Below are 6,323 nucleotides of genomic sequence, written 5' to 3'. Positions count from 1 at the left end.
GGGTGGTACAGGTGTTAGATGGTTTTCCCAGAGCATAAGCTCCACATGATATGGAAAACGGGAAACATCATAACTTCGGCTGTATGGCATGGAATGGGACGAACAAGGTATCGATGGAAAGAGAAAAGGTAGCGCTAACTATAATTCCTACCAAGCAAAGCGCTAGCATGTGACCGTTCGGGTGTTATTGTGAGTCAAAGTCTGAAATTGTTACCACGAGAGGCGAAAATCCAACTAAGTCCATGAATACCGGGCTGGCGGTAAGAGATACGGCTTGGCCGTAGAACATTTATAAGTTGGCCAAGACAAGGCCTAAGTTTCGTCCATAGACGACAAGAAGATCGAAGATACCTGAAGGTGAGATATGGGCGTCCCAAAGTGGGCCTTTGAAAAAGTGACAAACTTCCCTTATAACAGCATACACCAAATATCTCTGGCTCTATGGCACCGAATAAGAAGTTGAGCTCAGCGATAGAAAGGTGATAGTCAGCGCTAAATATCATACGAACAGAGTGAAGCGCTAAAGAGAAAGGATCTTGGTGATATAAGGTGACAAAGTCGAGAAAAGTTGCCTCAAAATCATGAAAAATGTGAAAAAAATGGCTAAGTCCCGGGTGCCTTAAGGGCAGGTTTATCGAATGTACCGAGCTGGCGGTACGAGATAGAGACTTGGTGTAGAACAATTATATGTTTGGCATGGCAAGACCTACATTCGGTCAATACAAAGTGAGAAGATCAAAGATACCCGCAAGGGTGATATTGGTGTCCAAAGGAAAAAAGCACTAAGTCAAGAAGTCAGTATGCGATGAAACACGGACCAAGAGTACCAAGCAATTGGTGCAAGTTAGAGCCTTAATGGTTCAAGATAGAGACTTGGTGTAGAACAATTATAAGTTTGGCATAGCAAGACCTACATTTGGTCAATACATGGTGCGAAGATCAAAGATACCCGTAAGGGTGATATTGGTGTCCAAAGGTAAAAAACACTAAGTCTTGGGAAACTTATATGAAGAAAAAGGACCCTGATGGGTCATATGGAATTGATCGAAAAATCGGCTAAGTCCCAAAATGGGGATGTCAGAACTACACTCATGTGTTACCACACCAAGCAAGGCAAACTTATATGAAGCAAAGGACCCTGATGGGTCATATGGTATTTTACGAAAAATCGGCTAAGTCCCAAAATGGGGATGTCAGAACTACACTCAAATGTTACCACACCAAGCAAGGCAAACTTATATGAAGCAAAGGACCCTGATGGGTCATATGGTATTTTACGAAAAATCGGCTAAGTCCCAAAATGATGATGTCAGAACTACACTAACAAGTTACCACACCAAGCAAGGCAAACTTATATGAAGCAAAGGACCCTGATGGGTCATATGGTATTTTACGAAAAATCGGCTAAGTCCCAAAATGGGGATGTCAGAACTACACTCAAATGTTACCACATCAAGCAAGGCAAACTTATATGAAGCAAAGGACCCTGATGGGTCATATGGTATTTTACGAAAAATCGGCTAAGTCCCAAAATGATGATGTCAGAACTACACTCAAATGTTACCACACCAAGCAAGGCAAACTTATATGAAGCAAAGGACCCTGATGGGTCATATGGTATTTTACGAAAAATCGGCTAAGTCCCAAAATGGGGATGTCAGAACTACACTCAAATGTTACCACACCAAGCAAGGCAAACTTATATGAAGCAAAGGACCCTGATGGGTCATATGGTATTTTACGAAAAATCGGCTAAGTCCCAAAATGGGGATGTCAGAACTACACTCAAATGTTACCACACCAAGCAAGGCAAACTTATATGAAGCAAAGGACCCTGATGGGTCATATGGTATTTTACGAAAAATCGGCTAAGTCCCAAAATGGGGATGTCAGAACTACACTCAAATGTTACCACACCAAGCAAGGCAAACTTATATGAAGGCAAGGACCCTGATGGGTCATATGGTATTTTACGAAAAATCGGCTAAGTCCCAAAATGGGGATGTCAGAACTACACTCAAATGTTACCACATCAAGCAAGGCAAACTTATATGAAGCAAAGGACCCTGATGGGTCATATGGTATTTTACGAAAAATCGGCTAAGTCCCAAAATGATGATGTCAGAACTACACTAACAAGTTACCAAACCAAGCAAGGCAAACTTATATGAAGCAAAGGACCCTGATGGGTCATATGGTATTTTACGAAAAATCGGCTAAGTCCCAAAATGGGGATGTCTGAACTACACTCATATGTTACCACACCAAGCAAGGCAAACTTATATGAAGCAAAAGACCCTGATGGGTCAAATGGTATTTTACGAAAAATCGGCTAAGTCCCAAAATGGGGATGTCAGAACTACACTCAAATGTTACCACACCAAGCAAGGCAAACTTATATGAAGCAAAAGACCCTGATGGGTCATATGGTATTTTACGAAAAATCGGCTAAGTCCCAAAATGGGGATGTCAGAACTACACTCAAATGTTACCACACCAAGCAAGGCAAACTTATATGAAGCAAAGGACCCTGATGGGTCATATGGTATTTTACGAAAAATCGGCTAAGTCCCAAAATGATGATGTCAGAACTACACTAACAAGTTACCAAACCAAGCAAGGCAAACTTATATGAAGCAAAGGACCCTGATGGGTCATATGGTATTTTACGAAAAATCGGCTAAGTCCCAAAATGGGGATGTCAGAACTACACTCAAATGTTACCACACCAAGCAAGGCAAACTTATATGAAGCAAAGGACCCTGATGGGTCATATGGTATTTTACGAAAAATCGGCTAAGTCCCAAAATGGGGATGTCAGAACTACACTAAAATGTTACCACACCAAGCAAGGCAAACTTATATGAAGGCAAGGACCCTGATGGGTCATATGGTATGGATCGAAAAATCGGCTAAGTCCCAAAATGGGGATGTCTGAACTACACTCAAATGTTACCACATCAAGCAAGGCAAACTTATATGAAGGAAAGGACCCTGATGGGTCATATGGTATTTTACGAAAAATCGGCTAAGTCCCAAAATGGGGGATGTCAGAACTACACTCATGTGTTACCACACCAAGCAAGGCAAACTTATATGAAGGCAAGGACCCTGATGGGTCATATGGTATTTTACGAAAAATCGGCTAAGTCCCAAAATGGGGATGTCAGAACTACACTAAAAAGTTACCACACCAAGCAAGGCAAACTTATATGAAGCAAAGGACCCATATGGGTCATATGGTATTTTACGAAAAATCGGCTAAGTCCCAAAATGATGATGTCAGAACTACACTCAAATGTTACCATACCAAGCAAGGCAAACTTATATGAAGCAAAGGACCCTGATGGGTCATATGGTATTGATCGAAAAATCGGCTAAGTCCCAAAATGGGGATGTCAGAACTACACTCAAATGTTACCACACCAAGCAAGGCAAACTTATATGAAGGCAAGGACCCTGATGGGTCATATGGTATTTTACGAAAAATCGGCTAAGTCCCAAAATGGGGATGTCAGAACTACACTAAAAAGTTACCACACCAAGCAAGGCAAACTTATATGAAGCAAAGGACCCATATGGGTCATATGGTATTTTACGAAAAATCGGCTAAGTCCCAAAATGATGATGTCAGAACTACACTCAAATGTTACCATACCAAGCAAGGCAAACTTATATGAAGCAAAGGACCCTGATGGGTCATATGGTATTTTACGAAAAATCGGCTAAGTCCCAAAATGGGGATGTCAGAACTACACTAAAAAGTTACCACACCAAGCAAGGCAAAGTACCTAGGTGAACCCTAGGAAGAAACACGGACCAAGTCAGATGGCCTAAGTCAATAGAACAAGTGACCTAGGCAAAGTTGTATGGCGCTGAGGACCCTGAAAAATCTGGTTAGTGTAGTTTAGACAGGGTAGGTTTTTGGGTCGGCCGAACTCCCTTATTTTGGGTTTTGGCCTCATCAAGAAGCTACACCTAGGCAAACTGCCTAGGGTGAAAGTGCGAAGACCAATCGAATAGTAAGACAAGTTTTGACCGATCGCCCTAGGCAAGCTTGTATGAAGAAAGGGACCCTAAGGGTCATATGGAAATACATGAAAAATCGGCTAAGTCCCAAAATTGGGATGTCAGAACTACACTAAAAAGTTACCACATCAAGCAAGGCAAACTACCTAGGTGAACCCTAGCAAGAAACACGGACCAAGTCAGATGGCCTAAGTCAAGAGTGCAAGTGACCTAGGCAAAGTTGTATGACGGTGAGGACCCTGAAAAATCTGGTTAGTGTAGTTTAGACAGGGGAGGTTTTTGGGTCGGCTGAACCTCCTTATTTTGGGTTTTGACCTCCTCAAGAAGCTACACCTAGGCAAACTGCCTAGGGTGAAAGTGCGAAGACCAATCGAATAGTAAGACAAGTTTTGACCGATCGCCCTAGGCAAGCTTGTATGAAGAAAGGGACCCTATGGGTCATATGGAAATACATGAAAAATCGGCTAAGTCCCAAAATTGGGATGTCTGAACTACACTAAAAAGTTACCACATCAAGCAAGGCAAAGTACCTAGGTGAACCCTAGCAAGAAACAATGACCAAGTCAGATGGCCTAAGTCAAGAGAACAAGTGACCTAGGCAAAGTTGTATGACGGTGAGGACCCTGAAAAATCTGGTTAGTGTAGTTTAGACAGGGGAGGTTTTTGGGTCGGCTGAACCTCCTTATTTTGGGTTTTGACCTCCTCAAGAAGCTACACCTAGGCAAACTGCCTAGGGTGAAAGTGCGAAGACCAATCGAATAGTAAGACAAGTTTTGACCGATCGCCCTAGGCAAGCTTGTATGAAGAAAGGGACCCTATGGGTCATATGGAAATATACGAAAAATCGGCTAAGTCCCGAAATTGGGATGTCTGAACTACACTAAAAAGTTACCACATCAAGCAAGGCAAAGTACCTAGGTGAACCCTAGGAAGAAACACGGACCAAGTCAGATGGCCTAAGTCAAGAGTACAAGTGACCTAGGCAAAGTTGTATGGCGCTGAGGACCCTGAAAAATCGGGTTAGTGTAGTTCAGACAGGGGAGGTTTCAGGGTCGGCCAGACCTCCTTATTTCGGGTTTTGGCCTCCTCAAGAAGACAGACCTAGGCAAAGTGCCTAGGGTGAAAGTGCGAAGACCAATCGAATAGTAAGACAAGTTTTGACCGATCGCCCTAGGCAAGCTTGTATGAAGAAAGGGACCCTATGGGTCATATGGAAATATACGAAAAATCGGCTAAGTCCCGAAATTGGGATGTCTGAACTACACTAAAAAGTTACCACATCAAGCAAGGCAAAGTACCTAGGTGAACCCTAGGAAGAAACACGGACCAAGTCAGATGGCCTAAGTCAAGAGTACAAGTGACCTAGGCAAAGTTGTATGGCGCTAAGGACCATGAAAAATCGGGTTAGTGTAGTTAAGACAGGGGAGGTTTCAGGGTCGGCCAGACCTCCTTATTTCGGGTTTTGGCCTCCTCAAGAAGACAGACCTAGGCGAATTGCCTAGGGTGAAACTGCGAAGACCAATCGAATAGTAAGACAAGTTTTGACCGATCGCCCTAGGCAAGCTTGTATGAAGAAAGGGACCCTATGGGTCATATGGAAATTCATGAAAAATCGGCTAAGTCCCAAAATTGGGATGTCAGAACTACACTATAAAGTTACCACATTAGCAAGGCAGACTTGTATGAAGAACGGGACCCAGGTGAAAGTAGCAAATATCCCAAACCGAACATGAATATTATACACACAAGAGTACGAACATAAAGGAACACGGACCAAGCGTGCCGAGAGAATCGGTACTATAGAGCCCTCGTGGTTCTACACAAAGACTTTATGTTAGGGGTTCAAGCCCCATAGTACTCAAACGGTGACAGTAGCAAATATCCAAAAACGAACTGGAATTTACATTCTGTTGGTCATGCGGTCGTCCAAAGGGGTCTAGTATCCTGGGATGACAAGCATCACGGGCACAGTCTCGTATCAAAACAGTCGAAGAGGCCCGCGAAAGCTTGCTTTCCATGGCTATGCGATGCACAAATTGAGTTTCTCCGTAGTTATACACAGCGCACAGGTGAAAGTAGCAAATATCCCAAATCGAACATGAATTTTATACACACAAGAGTACAAACATAAAGGAACACGGACCAAGCGTACCGAGAGAATCGGTACTAGAGCCCTTGTGGTTCTACATTGAGAGCCCTCGTGGTTCTACATAGATACTTTATGTTAGGGGTTCCAACCCCATAGTACTAGAACGGTGGAAGTAGCAAATAAACCGAACGTGGAATTTACTTTC

The sequence above is a fragment of the Anopheles ziemanni genome (genome assembly GCF_943734765.1).
Source record: "Anopheles ziemanni chromosome X unlocalized genomic scaffold, idAnoZiCoDA_A2_x.2 X_unloc_49, whole genome shotgun sequence".
In the NCBI taxonomy this organism is placed as follows: domain Eukaryota; kingdom Metazoa; phylum Arthropoda; class Insecta; order Diptera; family Culicidae; genus Anopheles; species Anopheles ziemanni.
Note: the sequence above shows the minus strand (reverse complement) of the source record.